The sequence below is a fragment of the Schistocerca americana genome, chromosome 1 (genome assembly GCF_021461395.2).
Source record: "Schistocerca americana isolate TAMUIC-IGC-003095 chromosome 1, iqSchAmer2.1, whole genome shotgun sequence".
In the NCBI taxonomy this organism is placed as follows: domain Eukaryota; kingdom Metazoa; phylum Arthropoda; class Insecta; order Orthoptera; family Acrididae; genus Schistocerca; species Schistocerca americana.
The window spans coordinates 1,090,489,726-1,090,504,623 of record NC_060119.1 but is presented as its reverse complement, the minus strand read 5'-3'; the positions used below and the strand labels follow the sequence as shown (position 1 = coordinate 1,090,504,623).

The 14,898-nt window shown below is 43.2% G+C and overlaps 1 protein-coding gene across 1 annotated transcript in view; it reads right to left on the bottom strand.

Moving 5' to 3' along the window:
* LOC124617943 (mucin-6) overlaps positions 1–14,898 on the bottom strand; it is a 441,809-nt gene that overhangs the window by 62,517 nt on the left and 364,394 nt on the right. The gene's annotated exons all lie outside the window — the stretch shown is intronic.

Sequence of the window (14,898 nt, the reverse complement as noted above, 5' to 3'; positions counted from 1 at the left end):
ACCTAACTAACCTAAGGACATCACACAACACCCAGCCATCACCAGGCAGAGAAAATCCCTGACCCCGCCGGATAACGAACCCGGGAACCCGGGCGTGGGAAGCGAGAACGCTACCTCACGACCACGAGATGCGGGCATAAAGAACAAAGAAGTAGAATTTTAACAACATTTACTATATTTAAAAAGCTTTAAGAGTTTTTACATATATAATTTGGAGGTATTACTTCTCAGCACGCCCTTCTACTATCGGTTTACTTGGTTCCTATAATGGTAGATGCATTGTCTTCGAGACGTGCAGCAACTCTTAATAAGTTATAATTATATTTTACTATAAAAATACAGCGACCAGCCACGTTTTTAATGCGTTTTATTTATGCCAATATGCATTTCGGGTTTGCACCCATCTTCAGAGAGCAAATTTCATGTTTCTTCAGTTTCTACAGTAGTACAATATCGACAGCAGTTCGGATGCTGCAGCTGGCCTGTGCAAATGCAACTTTTCCAATCATTTATTTCAATTTCGCGAGTTTAAAGTTACGCACTATCAGTTGTTCATTTTACTTACATTCTCCTTCTTGGCTTTTCTTCTTTTTTTTAACAGCACAAACACTTTTGTCACGTATTTGACACAGGCGCACTGCGTTATCCGCCATGTTGTCGACTGACAGTTGTTGTTCACATACAAGCAGTTTATCTATGGACAGAGTTATATTTCACGAAAGTTTTGAGGTTCTAGGTAAGCTACTGTTTACTGAACTTGACTTGGGTGATAGAAGTATTCTAAGTACGATGTATACAATTTTTTTTTGTTACTTAGGCAGTATTGAAGATAATAAACTAACAACACATTTATACAAAGCAGTAATTCATACATTTACAATATAACAAAGATAGAATTAAGATTTTATGTTGTATATTATTCCATGGCTCTGAGCACTATGGGACTTAACAGCTGTGGTCATCAGTCCCCTAGAACTTAGAACTACTTAAACCTAACTAACCTAAGGACATCACACAACACACAGTCATCACGAGGCAGAGAAAATCCCTGACCCCGCCGGGATATTATTCCACGCATTTGTTGAGTTTATATTAGATTATGTTACTTCTTGATTGTGCTTACTAAGTGGTTTGATAAGTAGAGTGTGGAAGTTTTTCAGAAATATTCGGTTTGGTAACTCTGTTTGGCCGTTAAGGGGATGCATGTTTATGTGAATAAATTTCGATTTCTTCTAGGAGGTTCATTCTTCTTCCTTTGTTGGCTAGGTGGAGAACTTGTAGTTATGGGATATGTCTGTTACTTGATGTTCTTCTTCTGCTACATGTTGTATTGTATACAACATTTGTATACATCGTTCTTAGAATACTTCTATCACCCAAGTCAATGTTTAGTAAACAGTAGCTTATCTAGAACCTTAAAACTTTCGTAAAATATAACTCTGTCCATAGATAAACTGCTTGTATGTGAACAAAAACTGTCAGTCGACAACATGGCGCATAACGCAGTGCGCCTGTGTAAAATACGTGACAAAAAGTGTTTGTGCTGTTACAAAAAAGAAGAAAAGCCAAGAAAAAACAAGGAGAGGAGAATGTAAGTAAAATGAACAACTGATAGTGCGTAACTTTAAACTCGCGAAATTGAAGTAAATGATTGGGATCTTTCCATTTGCACAGCGCAGCTGCAGCATCCAAACTGCTGTCGATATTGTACCACTGTAGAAACTGAAGAAACATGAAATTTGCCAGCTGAAGATGGGTGCAAACCCGAAATGCATATTGGCATAAATAAAACGCATTAAAAACGTGGCTGGTCGCTGTATTTTTATAGTAAAATATCATTATCCACGGCCACGGAGCTCAACAGTCCAAATAAAATGAACAAATTGTTATTACGTTATAATTGTTTATTTATTTCAGTCGCGTGTGCAAGAAGATAATACAGTTGATAATTTTTGGGATGAGCTTGGCAATTTTACATAAAAAGTGTAGGACGTTGGTCAGCTGTAAACTCGGGAAGCTGTTCTCGATTTGCATGGCCATCACGTCCGTAAATGCCATATAATTATTAAGGTACCCAAAATCCATCTTCGCAGCTACTAAAAAGGTGTATTTATTCAATAATACGCGTTTCGCTTTATTCATGTAAAACCTCGTTAGCTGTCTGGAATCAAACACGTTATAAGATAATTTATCGTGGTATGAAAGTGTTAAACGTAATCAAAAATGGTATCAGTTACTTGTCAACGGCAGTGCCTCGGTGGATACACCAGTTCCCGTCAATTCACCGAAATTAAGCACCATCGGGAGTGCTCGGCGCTTGGATGGATGACCGACCGGACCGCCATACACTGTTGACCTACTGAGGTGTTCTCAGTCTCGTGATGCGAATTGAGGAGCACTTCACCGAGTAGTAGCGGCTTTAGGTCACGAAAACGCACAATGGCTGGGAGAGCGGTGTGCTGGTCCTACGCCCCTTCATATTCACATCCGATGACGCCAGTAAGCTGAGGTTGGACGTGGCAATCGGTCGGTTCGGAGAAGTTTTTTTATAATTATAAGGTTTGATTATAGACCATTGACGATGTTGCAGATGAGTAAAATGAAGCGCATATGGTAGAATAAATATGAGATACGCTAAGTAATCATGTGCCTACAATTATAATGGGATCTCTCCTAAGAAGACGCATATTCGCTGGCGTTCCAGAAGCTATTCGCAATTTCGTCTGCACGTATGTCCTAAACAAGTACTGCTCACCAAGAAGAGGGCCCACTGACCTGACGTGACAAGTGACGTCTGGAGTGGCATTCATGTGACTCGAATTCAGTAGAAGTGATTCGGCGAGTAACAATGAAGGCGTTCTGATTTACTCAGTTATTGTTCTGTGTAAATGAAGCAAAGCTACTTCTATCTTGGTAGTTAGTTTCTCAGTAAAACTTTTACTTTTCGCGTAAAAAATTAAAAACTACTATGTTGGGGTCTGCAAATTTTCTCCCTTCATGCAGTCTTTCTCATTCGATTTTTAGCACACTCTTCAAAGAAAAAAAATATTGTTGCTTCACATCGCACTTTGATAACTAAGTGATTCTCTTTTCGTTATTGCTTGTAGTTATTATGATACTTCAAAACAGCCTTCGATATCGCATGTACTTCGAAAAGTTTGTAGTTTATTATTTATTTATAGTATGGCATACATCACAGTCCTTATACATTTTATGCATAGGTTAATTACAGATTGACATCAAGACATTTAATATAATCAATTGCCTCCTCTGCTGCAGCGAGAAAATCGTGGAAGGTTCTCTTGTGGGCTCTAACGGGGCATTCTTCCACTATGTATCGGACTGTTTGTTTTTCAGCGCCGCAGTCGCAATTTGGTGTTGGAATCGTTCCCTGTTTGTAGAGGGCGTCAGCACATCTTCCGTAGCCAGTACGTATGCGGTTTGAAGTTGTTCACACTTTGCGTGACTGGCTGAAACCAGGCGGTTTCTCAGCTGTCATGAAACTTTGGCATTTTGGTGCGCAGTGTTCTTGCCAATGTTGTTTCCACAGACTGCCGACATCAAAGTTGGAGTTCGTCATCTCTTTAGCAGAGAGTAGTGCTGGTCTTTTCGACTTAAGTCTTCTGCGCTCCAAGTCAGCTACGTTGCTATGTATGGGCAGCTGTGTGTTATTAGTTATCTTGTTGAACTCACTGAGAAGAGCGTTTTTTCGCCGCATTTCTGGGGGTGGTATGTGGCTCATGGTTGGCAGCAATGCAGTGGGCGTAGATTTTATTGTGCCACTGATAATGCACATGGTGTCATTTAGTCCCACATCAATCCTGCTTGTATGTGGGCTGTTAATCCACACAGGAGCGCAGTATTCTGCCACCGAGTACATAAGCCCAACTGCTGACGTGCGGATTGTGTTTGCTGTGGAACCCCAAGTGGTGCCGCACAGTTTATAGATGACACTGTTCCTTGTCCTCATTTTATCTGCAGTCTTTGTCAGGTGCTCCTTGTAAGAGAGCGTCCTTTCCAATGTGACTCCTAGGTACTTGGGGTAGTTGTTCTGGCTAAGGCGTTTCCCTTCAAAGATGACATTAAGCTCTCTTCTTGATGAGTGGTTGCAAAGGTGGAAGCATGATACTCCAGTATTAGTTTGTAGTAAAAATTATTGTTGCTGGCCAGTTTACGTTTGGTGTATTTTAATCATATTGTGTACTTTGGCAGCGCGGAATGGCCCCGCGGTTTGGGGCACCACGCACGGACTGCGCGACCCCTCCCGTCGCAGGTTCCAGTCATTCCTCGGGCGTGTGTGTGGGCGTGTGTGTGTGGGCGTGTGTGTTGTTCTTAGCATAAGTTAGTTTAAACTTTAAGTAGTATGTAAGTCTAGGGACCGATGACCCAAGCAGTCTGGTTCCTTCAGAATTCACACACATTTTAACATTTTTGCTGAATATGAGATATTGCTAATATTTGGAAACTGTTTTTAACGCCGGAGTTTCGAGTAAATAGGTGATCTATTTTTGCGGTTGGCCGGGATGGGCTACACCGCGCACATTCCATGCTATGGATGTGTACTATGCACAGTTGTGGCTTGTGATTCACTTCGTATTTGCTTTATGATGTCAGTTACCATCACGCTCTACGTTAATATTGCATTAAGACTTATTTTCATTTCAAACTAGAGATAGACAATCGTAAATCCAGCGCCACATTTGGTCATATATTGTAAACATCATTTTTTCTTGTCTGCACGAATTGCTTCGTTCACGAAGCTTTTACTGACTGTTTTTGTTGACATATTGTCGAATAAACGGCGTGTGTTACAGCAAGCAATGAGTGTGAAACTATATTTTGCTATTGATGTAAGTAAAGCATGCTGTGTGCAGCATAATGATTAAAACGAGAGAAAAGGTCACCATCTTGAAGACAAGTTTACAGTGAAAGCACTTGAGTCCCACACAAACTTGGATGAAAGAAAAAAAAAACTGTGCAAACAATAAATAGTAGATATGCAATTTCTAATTGTTTTGCAAGCGAGACTCAGAAAGTGCCTCTACAGGACAGTAAAGTCCTGCATGTACAATTTCATTAATTTAATTGTTCTATCGAATCAGTATCATTATTGCCACTTGCTGACGAAACGAGCGTAGTGAACAGCATCCTTTCTCTCTCGACGCCAACAGAAGTCATTCGCCGAGTAGCATGGAATCAAGCCTTTCTCGGGAGATAGAGATATTCTGGCTTTAATCAACTTAATTAATACCAATCAACAAAAATCTAAAAGACGTTGTTGGTTACACCTTTACTGATATTGTAAACTGAAAGAACATGGTGCTTCTAAGGCGTTTAAAATGTTGAATAAGTATCCAGAAAGACATTGGTCATTTTACAGAATGAGCAGAGAACGTTTGACTTGTTGTCAAGAAAGGCTGGCCCATCAGTTTACAAACAGGATAGCAACTTCAGACTCTCACGGCAGTGGCTGTTAATAGCTTTATGATAAGAAAAAATTAATAATACTTGGTTTCAAGAATATATTCAGTTCTAATTAAAAATACAAGTCTTAATCCAGATAAACATACAATATTGGCTTAAAAAGTAGTTTTCACGTCGTGATCGTACTGTTACTGGTCTTAATTTTGACATTAATGCTCATTTTAGCTGTGTAATATATTTCCATTAACTAATTTTCGGACCAACAATATTTTTCTAAATATGGCTTACTTTACATAGCCTAGTCGTAATAGCAATAACGGAACAGTGTTGTTGGGATTTACCGGACACTTCCGACAATGTAACTACGTCCGATGTAATTCAATCGGTTCCACTGTCACCGTTGAATCATAAAACTCGGTTAGGATTCCAAACTTTTCTATGTCTAACGATGGCGAACTGGTTGGCACGTCTCTTGCAGTTAAAATATAACTTCTTCTAGTCTGACGTGAACTTTTTATTATTTCATTGACTTCCGGAATTTGTTCATACAACCATCTTTAACGTTGGTTTTGTATTACAGTATTTTAGCAGATGCTCTGGTGCGAGGTTGCATATGGTTATCATTACAGTTTTCACACACGCTGTATGACGCAAGAAAGATCAATTACATGAAAATCGTCCAGTAGAATCCTTACAGGAAGTGCAGAATATTTTTCATGTATACGCAAGGCCTGTAACACCGATCTGCAGTAAATTGAAATTATAAGCCTGTGTATAATAACAGTAATGAGTCTTCCTAGAACAATACAAAATAAGTGACGTGAAGAACAGATATTTCGTCTGGTCTTGTAGTTCCGTCCATGCAGGTTTGCAAATTTTAATCTCGTCCTAGCATAAGTTTGCAGCTTTGACGTTTCATATGGCCTTCCGTTATTCGGTATGAGTGGAGTTTTCCGTACTTTGAACCTCACTTTTTGTAGTCCACAAACAGAGAGTGAACTTCAAATTTCAGTAGAAGGCAATGCAGAAGAAAGTGATGGGCTGTGATGAGTAAAAGAGTGTTGTAGCAAACGCTTCTCCTCACTTAAAATATGCCCAGCCAAATGTAAAACTCCAATTTTGAACCGCCTTTTTTGATCCTCATTCATTTTTTTCATATCAGGAAGAACACTTATAAAAAAAGCCAAATCTGGATCTTCATACTTCTTGTTCTCTATACACTCAATATTTACATAATTATTCTTCGAATGAAAATATTCGTACGCTGACTTGTTGACAACTGCATGGGATGCTGTACCAGCATTGCTGGCCTTTTTGGATCTTTTTGGTTGAGATGTTGATAAAATACAGTTTTCGCTAGGGGATGACAGTGATGTATTTCTTGACCGACGGTCATATTGCGTCGTAACGACACATTTGTTGCCACTTTCAACGTTCTTGCGTACAGCTTCTTGTGTCTGTTCAAGAGAAATACTCACCGTGCTTGCATTTGAGACACTGTCCTTCATTTCCCGAGACTTCCTAAAACGTTGGTAAAACATCACATATCCAAAAAGATAATAAGGTTTTCTTATTTTAACTGCAGAGCCAGATGGGCCGAATGGAGACTTCAAATGTCTATTATGGCTCCCCCTGAAACTCTCCCACCGGTGTCGAGAATCTCGCACTGCAACAAATAGAAAACATCAATTTTGCAATATACTGATCATGTCATTAATCTCGCTTTACAGTTCTTTTCAGGTGCTTTATTGCTACGTGCTCCTTCAGGGTGCTTTCCTTTCTTTTCTCAGAGGACACACTACTGTTCAAGAAATTGTGGCTGATTCGTGAAAGGCAATATGTGAGCTCATACAGCCTGAATATTTACCAACAGCAGCTCGAGAAATCTGGAAGAAAATTACTGTTCGTTACTGGGAGCTAAGGAATTTACCGAACTGTATTAGTAGCATAGACGGAAAGCATATCGGAGCTAAAGGTCCTGCTAAATCTGGGTCAGTATTTCGTAATTATAAACGTTTTCCTACCATAGTTCTATTAGCTGTTGCAGAAGTAGATGGACTGTTTTCATCAATGACGTTGAGCAGTATGACCGCAACAGTGACGGGAGAGTATTGAAAGAAAGTTCCTTCGGTAAGACATTGTTTGGAGGTGAGCTTCCGCTTCCGGAACCTAAGCTTTTGCCGCAAGAAGGATGCCAATTTCGTTATTATTTTGCCGCGGATGAAGTTTTTCGTCCACAAAATACATAATGAGACCATGTCCTCGTAGACAATTAAATAACGAAAGGCGCGTTCTGAATTACAGCTTATCTAGGGGAAGAATGTTCTTAGATGTTCTTTTGGTATTTTAGTGTCGAGGTTCCGGGTGTTGGAAACTTCAATAATATGTATTGTGAATGAAATGAATGTCGTAGTTCAAGCAATTAGAGTATTGCACAACTCTATGTGGAGTCGTTATGGTGTATATGCTAACTTATACTGCAGCACAATGTAGACAACCTTACTGACAACTCACATCAAAATGTATGAAACCAAAAAAGGCCTACAAATAGATAAACTGAAGTATTCTCTTGAACAGAACAAAATATGTATAGAGCTATGTACCGACAAGATTTGATATCCTATTACACCCAGCAAACGAGTAGAAATGTTTACAAACTTTTTTACGGAAAACCGCATTGCAAACTTTTATTTAGCTACACTTCATTGTCCACAAATAAATTACATCGTCTGTCAGCAACGGTGAAGAGCCCAGAAGGAAAAGAGAAAAACAGATGGGACTTAGGAGGGTTGAGAGGATGTTGTTGTTATGGTCTTCAGACCAGAGACTGGTCTGATGCTGATCTCCATGCTACTTTATCTGTGCAAGCTTCTTCATGTCCGAGTAACTACTGCAACCTACATCCTTGTGAATCTGTTGAGTGTATTCATGCCTTGGTCTCCCTCTACGATTTTTACCCTCTGCACTTCCCTCCAATATTAAATTGATGATCCCTTGATGCCTCAGAACGTGCCCTACCAACAAATTCCTTCTTCTAGTCAAGCTGTGCCACAAATTTCTCTTCTCCTTAATTTTATTCAGTACGTAATCATTAGTTACGTGATCTACCCTCTCTTCTTGTCTACACTATTTATCGTCCATGTTTCGATTCCTTACGTGGCTACAATCCATACAAATAGTTTTAGAAAAGACATCCTGACATTTAAATCTATATTCGATGTTAACAAATTCTTCTTCTTCAGAAACGCTTTTCTTGCCATTGCCAGTCTACATTTTATATCCTCTCTACTTCGACCATCATCAGTTATTTTGCTCCCCAAATACCCATCTACTACTTTAAGTGTCTCGTTTCCTAATCTAATTTCATAAGCATCACCTGATTTAATTCGACTACTTTCCATTATACTCGTTTTGCTTTTGACGATGCTCACCTTACACCCTGCTTTCAAGACACTGTCCATTCCGTTCCGCCGGCCGGTGTGGCCGAGCGGTTCTAGGCACTACAGTCTGGAACCGCGCGACCGCTACAGTCGCAGGTTCGAATCCTGCCTCGGGCATGGATGTGTGTGATGTCCTTAGGTTAGAGTTAGGTTTAAGTAGTTCTAAGTTCCAGGGGACTTTTGACCACAGAAGTCCCATAGTGCTCAGAGCCATTTGAACCATTCCGTTCATCTGCTCTTCCAGGTACTTTGCTGTCTCTGACAGAATTGCAATGTCGCTGGAAAACCTCAAAGTTTTTATTTGTTCTCCATGGATTTTAATTCCTACTCCAGATTTTTCTTTTGTTTCCTTTACTGCTTGCTCAATATACAGATTGAATAACATCGGAGATAGGCTACAAACCTGTCTCACTCCCTTCTCAACCACTGCTTCCCTTTCATGCCCCTCGACTCTTGTAACTGCCATCTGGTTTCTGTACAAATTGTAAGCAGCCTTCCGCTTCCTCTATTTAACCCCTGTCACCTTGAGAGGGTATGTTTTGTAATTTCGTTGATTACCAAATCGAGCAAAATTACCAAATAACTCGGCAGTATGGCCCACTTATCAGTATGACGCTGCAGCCTCTTTGCCCCCTTGATGCGTGCTCTGATTCGGCTGACAAGGATGCCATGAAGCCGCTGCGTATTCCCCTGTGGCAAGCTGGCCTATAGCAGCCGTAACTGGTCCTTGATATCCTCGAAATTGGCACCGAGCTGACGTCCGATCTGGTCCCAAACATGTTCTACCGGAGCCAGATCTGGGGATCTTGCTGGCCACGAGAGCACCACGCAGACAGGTCATAGAGACACGTGTCACGTGTGGACAAGCATTGTCTCGCTGGAAAATGGCTCCACGATATTGTCGCACGAGAGGTAACAGGTGGGGACACAGGATGTCCGAGACGTACCGTTGTGCTGTTCGAGTGCATTAATCACTACCTGCCGTGACCTCAAGTGATACTCGATGCCACCCCACACTATGACGCAGGAGTAACAGCTCTGCGCCTTGCCAAAACATTGGAAGAATGGGACCTTTCCCCAGGTCGCCATCATACACGCCGATGCTGATCATCCGAGGCAGTACAGAACTGCGATTCGTCACTGATCGTAATACGGTGCTAGTCATCAACAGCCCATCCTTCCCAGTCACTGCACTATTCCAAAGGCAGCAGCTTGTGTCGTCGTCTCGACGGCAGCCTACGCAAAGGACAGTAGTTCTCTTGTCCGGTTGCTGCGAATCTCCGGCCATGGTACGGGATGACACAGAATATCGCAGGCAGTCCATTGTTCTCGTACGGCAGTCGCAAATCTGAAGTGATTACGTCGTGCCTTGGACAAAATACGGCGATCATCCCTTATAGTGGTCTGTTGTAGTCGACCAGAACATTGACGATGTGTATGCCTCACTTCACGTTCCCATACAATCCAACATTGGACCACTGTAACATCGGAATGCCTCTCAAATCTGGATATTGCACGATTCGACCAGTAGGTCACGTCGAGACCCAAAGGAAGACTCTTTCAAATTCTTCTCAAATGCAGATAACGCTGTCTCACAGAAGTATGTAGGTGTCCTACACAATGGTCATTCAATACTGACGCTGTGCGCGCCCCTTATATCCCCTACCAGGTCTGGTAACAACCTTAAATCCTCAAAATACTACCGCATCAAAAGTGGCAAATGTGGAGCACGCCACATTCATCTGGCAGTGACGCGACAGTGACGTGGCGTCAGTGTGGTAGGCAATGCTCCCTCAGGAGGTATTTGTTGCAGGTTAGACGCATGCTTCTTGCCACGACACGCGTAAGATCCGCGCCACGTTTTCTGGTAGGTGGCCTGCCTCACGTATTAAACGCGACGCCCGGCGTCGACGGACAACGTCGGTTTATTTTCCACTATCAACAAATTAATACACTGAGGTGACAGAAGTTATGGGATATCGATAAGCGCAGGCCGGTGTGGCCATGTGGTTCTAGGCGCTTCAGTCTGGACCTGCGCGACCGCTACGGTCGCAGGTTCGAATCCTGCCTCGAGCATGGATGTGTGTGAGGCCCTTAGGTTAGTTAGGTTTAAGTAGTTCTAAGTTCTAGGGGACTGATGACCTCAGCAGTTAAGTCCCATAGTGCTCAGAGCCATTTGAACCATATCGATAAGCACATATACAGATGACTGTAACATCGCATGCTCAAGGTGTAAAAGGGTAGTGCATTGGCGCAGCTGTCATTTGTACTCAGGTCATTCATGTGGAAAGGTTTCCAACGTGATTATGGCCGCACGATGGGAATTAAGAGATTTTGAACGCGGAATGGTTGTTGGAGCTAGACGCACGGGACATTCCACTTCGGAAATCGTTAGTGAACTCAATATTGCGAGAAGTGTGCCGAGGAAACGGAATTTCAGGCATTACCTCTCGCCACGGACAACCCCGTAGCCGACGGTCTTCACTTAACTACCGAGAGCAGCGGCGTTCCCGTAGAGCTGTCAGTGGTAACAGACAAGCAACATTACGCAGAAAGCAGTGTGGGACGCACGACGAACGTATCCGTTAGGACGCTGCGGCGAAATTTGACGTTAATGAGTTATAACAGCAGACGACCGACGCGAGTGCCCTCGCTAACAGGACGACATCGCCTGTAGCGTCTCTCCTGGGCTCGTACCATACCGGTTGGATCCCAGTTGACGAGAAAACTGTGGCCTGGTCAGACGAGTCCCGATTTCAGCTCTTAAGAGCTGATGGTGGCTTTCGAGTGTGGCACCAGGAAGCCATGGATACAAATTGTCAAAAAGGCATTGTGCAAGCTGGCGGTGGGCCCACGATGGTGTGGGTTGTGTTCACATGGAAGGGACTGGATCCTCTGGTCCAACTCGACCGATCAATGACTGGAAATGGTTACGTTCGGCTACCTGTTCCCAAACAACGATGGAATTTTTATGGATGGTCCACAATTGCTCGCAATTAGTTTGAAGAAGATTTTGGACAATTCGAGCAAATGTTTTGGCCCCTCAGATCGCTCGACGTGAATCCATTTGGCATTTATGGGACACAATCGAAAGTTAAGTTCGTGCTCAAAATCCTGTACCAGCAACACTTTCGCAATTATGGACGGCTGTAGGGGCAGCATGACTCAGTATTCCTGCAGGGGACTTCCAGCGACTTGTTGAGTCCATTCCACGTCGCGTTGCTGCACTACGCCGGGCAAAAGTAGGTCCGACCCGATATCAGGAAGTATGCCATGACGTTTGTCACATACGTGAGTGGATATTTCAATGCGGAATTTTATGCGCTGCTCGATAAAGCGGCCGTAAAGAAGTCTATCCCATTTTGGCTGGCCGATATGTGTTAACAGGAATAGCAGGACACGAAGAGTGATCAGAAATCCAGGAGCGACTCAGTAACACTGATAATAATAATGTCGTGTGGCTAGGGCCTCCCGTCGGGTATACCGTTCGCCCGGTACAAGTCTTTCAAGTTGACGCCACTGCGGCGACTTGAGCGTCGATGGGGATGAAATGATGATGATTAAGACAACACAACACCCAGTCTCTGAGCAGAGAAAATCTCCGAACTAGCCGGGAATCGAACCCGGACCCTTAAGATTGACAGTCTGTTCCGCTTTCTTTTTTTTTTAGTCTCATTTTGCTCGCTTTCGTTCGCTGCATCTGCTTGGCGCGGATGTCGTAAGACACCCGTTTAAGTTCGTTGTTGATCGATGAACTCAGTTCTTTTATTACAGAGGGCAGCCAGCCCTCTGACCGAACACCCTGAGCTACCGTGCCGGCACCACTCAGCTACCGGGGGCGGACAGTGACACTGATGACCTGCGGTGACAGACAGGCAACGCGGCGTCTGGAGGCAAACCGCACGGTGATCGTCTGGCAGGGGCATCACGATTTGCTGGTACGTCTAGAAGGAGCTAACTGTACAGGGCAGGGTTAGTACTGAGATGGCATTTTCTCAATTAGCCGGCGCCAATAGGAACACCGAAAAATCGGTAACTCTTAAGAGACACACTACCATCACAGTAAAGTACTGCTGCGTTTAAATTAGACTTCGATCTGTAAATTAAAATAAAAAATTGTCTCTCTCACATAGGTTATCAGGCCATATTGTTATGCTCATCTCTTAGAAGTGACGTACACCGGGAGTAGCTCATGCCGTATGTCACTTGATGTGAACTGCAGAAGTAGTTATAATTTTAAGAAAATGTTTTTGGTTGGTATTTGCCTGCAAGGTCGTACAGCTATATTATGAGTTTTGAAGTCTCAATCACATTATACGAAATTCAAAAAATAACTTTCGTATTTTTCTGTAAGTCTTTAAATCTTCACCGACATTAATGTTATCCTCTTCAAAGTACTCTACGTGAGATATAAATCCAAGTGTCATCATTTTTACCTACTTTTGAAGCATTTCCGGAATGCTGTTATCAGTATGGTGTTTAGTTCAGCGATTCTCATCTCTTCAGTGTCCGCCCCTGGTAGCTGAGTGGTCAGCGCGACGGAATTCATACCTAACGGCCCGGGTTCGTTTCCCGGCTGGGTCGGAGATTTTCTCTGCTCAGGGACTGGGTGTTGTGTTGTACTTATCATGATCATTTCGTCCCCATCGACTCGCAAGTCGCCGAAGTGGCGTCAACTCTAAAGACTTGCACCGGCCGAACGGTCTACCCGACGGGACGCCCTAGCCACACAATATTTCCCTTTTCTATCTCTTCAGTGCAGACGAAACGTCGTCCTTTCACGACTGTCTTCAGCTTGCGAAGTAGTAAGAAGACACAGGGGGCCGTGTCCTATAAATACGAAGGCAGAGGAATTCTAAGAGTCAAAAATGCACTGCAAAGAATCAGTTCCAGTGACGTATTCTACATGCCGAAGTATGAGTATTATGCCAGGCGGTGTGATGACTTCGACTGGCGAAAGTAATTTTACAGTATTACAGTTAGCTATTCTTTTACTGTTCCCCTTTTGTTCCATCTGTTATTTTTTTCTTGTGTATTGGATAAAACAGAGTAAAACGCACCAGGGGGAGAGGATGTCACCCAGAAAACTGTACAGTCCTTATTAGAGCAGTTAGCTCAATTCACAGCAGATAATGCCAAACTGCATGAACGGCTTTTAAATGCTCCTGCATCCCTGGGTGACCAGTACTAACTGACAAACAAGTAAATATTCCCCCTGTCACAGCCCATCTACACATATAGGCCACATCATTGTTTCATCGCTCCTTACATTTTCTTGAACCAAGTTGTCTTCCTTTTGTAGGAGCACCAACAAAAAACTACTATATGTCGACATAATATCGATTTTTATACGAGAACCTGTAAGATCTGAAACTTCCTGGCAGATTAAAACTGTGTGCCGGACCGAGACTCGAACTCGGGACCTTTGCCTTTAGCGGGCAAGTGCTCTACCAACTGAGTTGCCCAAGCACGACACACGCCCCGTCCTCACAGCTTTACTTCTGCCAGTACCTCGTCTCCTACCCTCCAAACTTAACAGAAGCTCTCCTGCGAACCTTGCAGAACTAACACTGCTGAAAGAAAGGATATTGCGGAGACATGGCTTAGCCACAGCCTGGGGGATGTTTCCAGAATGAGATTTTCACTCTGCAGCGGAGTGTGCGCTGATATGAAACTTCCTGGCAGATTAAAACTGTGTGCCGGACCGAGACTCGAACTCGGGACCTTTACCTTTCGCGGGCGAGTGCTTTACCAACGGAGCTACCCGAGCACGACTCACGCCCCGTCCTCACAGCTTTACTTCTGCCAGTACCTCGTCTCCTACCTTCCAAACTGGGACTGGTTGAAGCAAAGCTGTGAGGATGGGGCGTGAGTCGTGCTTCGGTAGCTCCGTTGGTAGAGCACTTGCCCGCGAAAGGCAAAGGTCCCGATTTCGATTCTCAGTCCAGCACACAGTTTTAATCTGCCAGGAAGTTTCATATCAGCGCACACTACGCTGCAGAGTGAAAATCTCCTTCTGGACCTGCAAGATCTA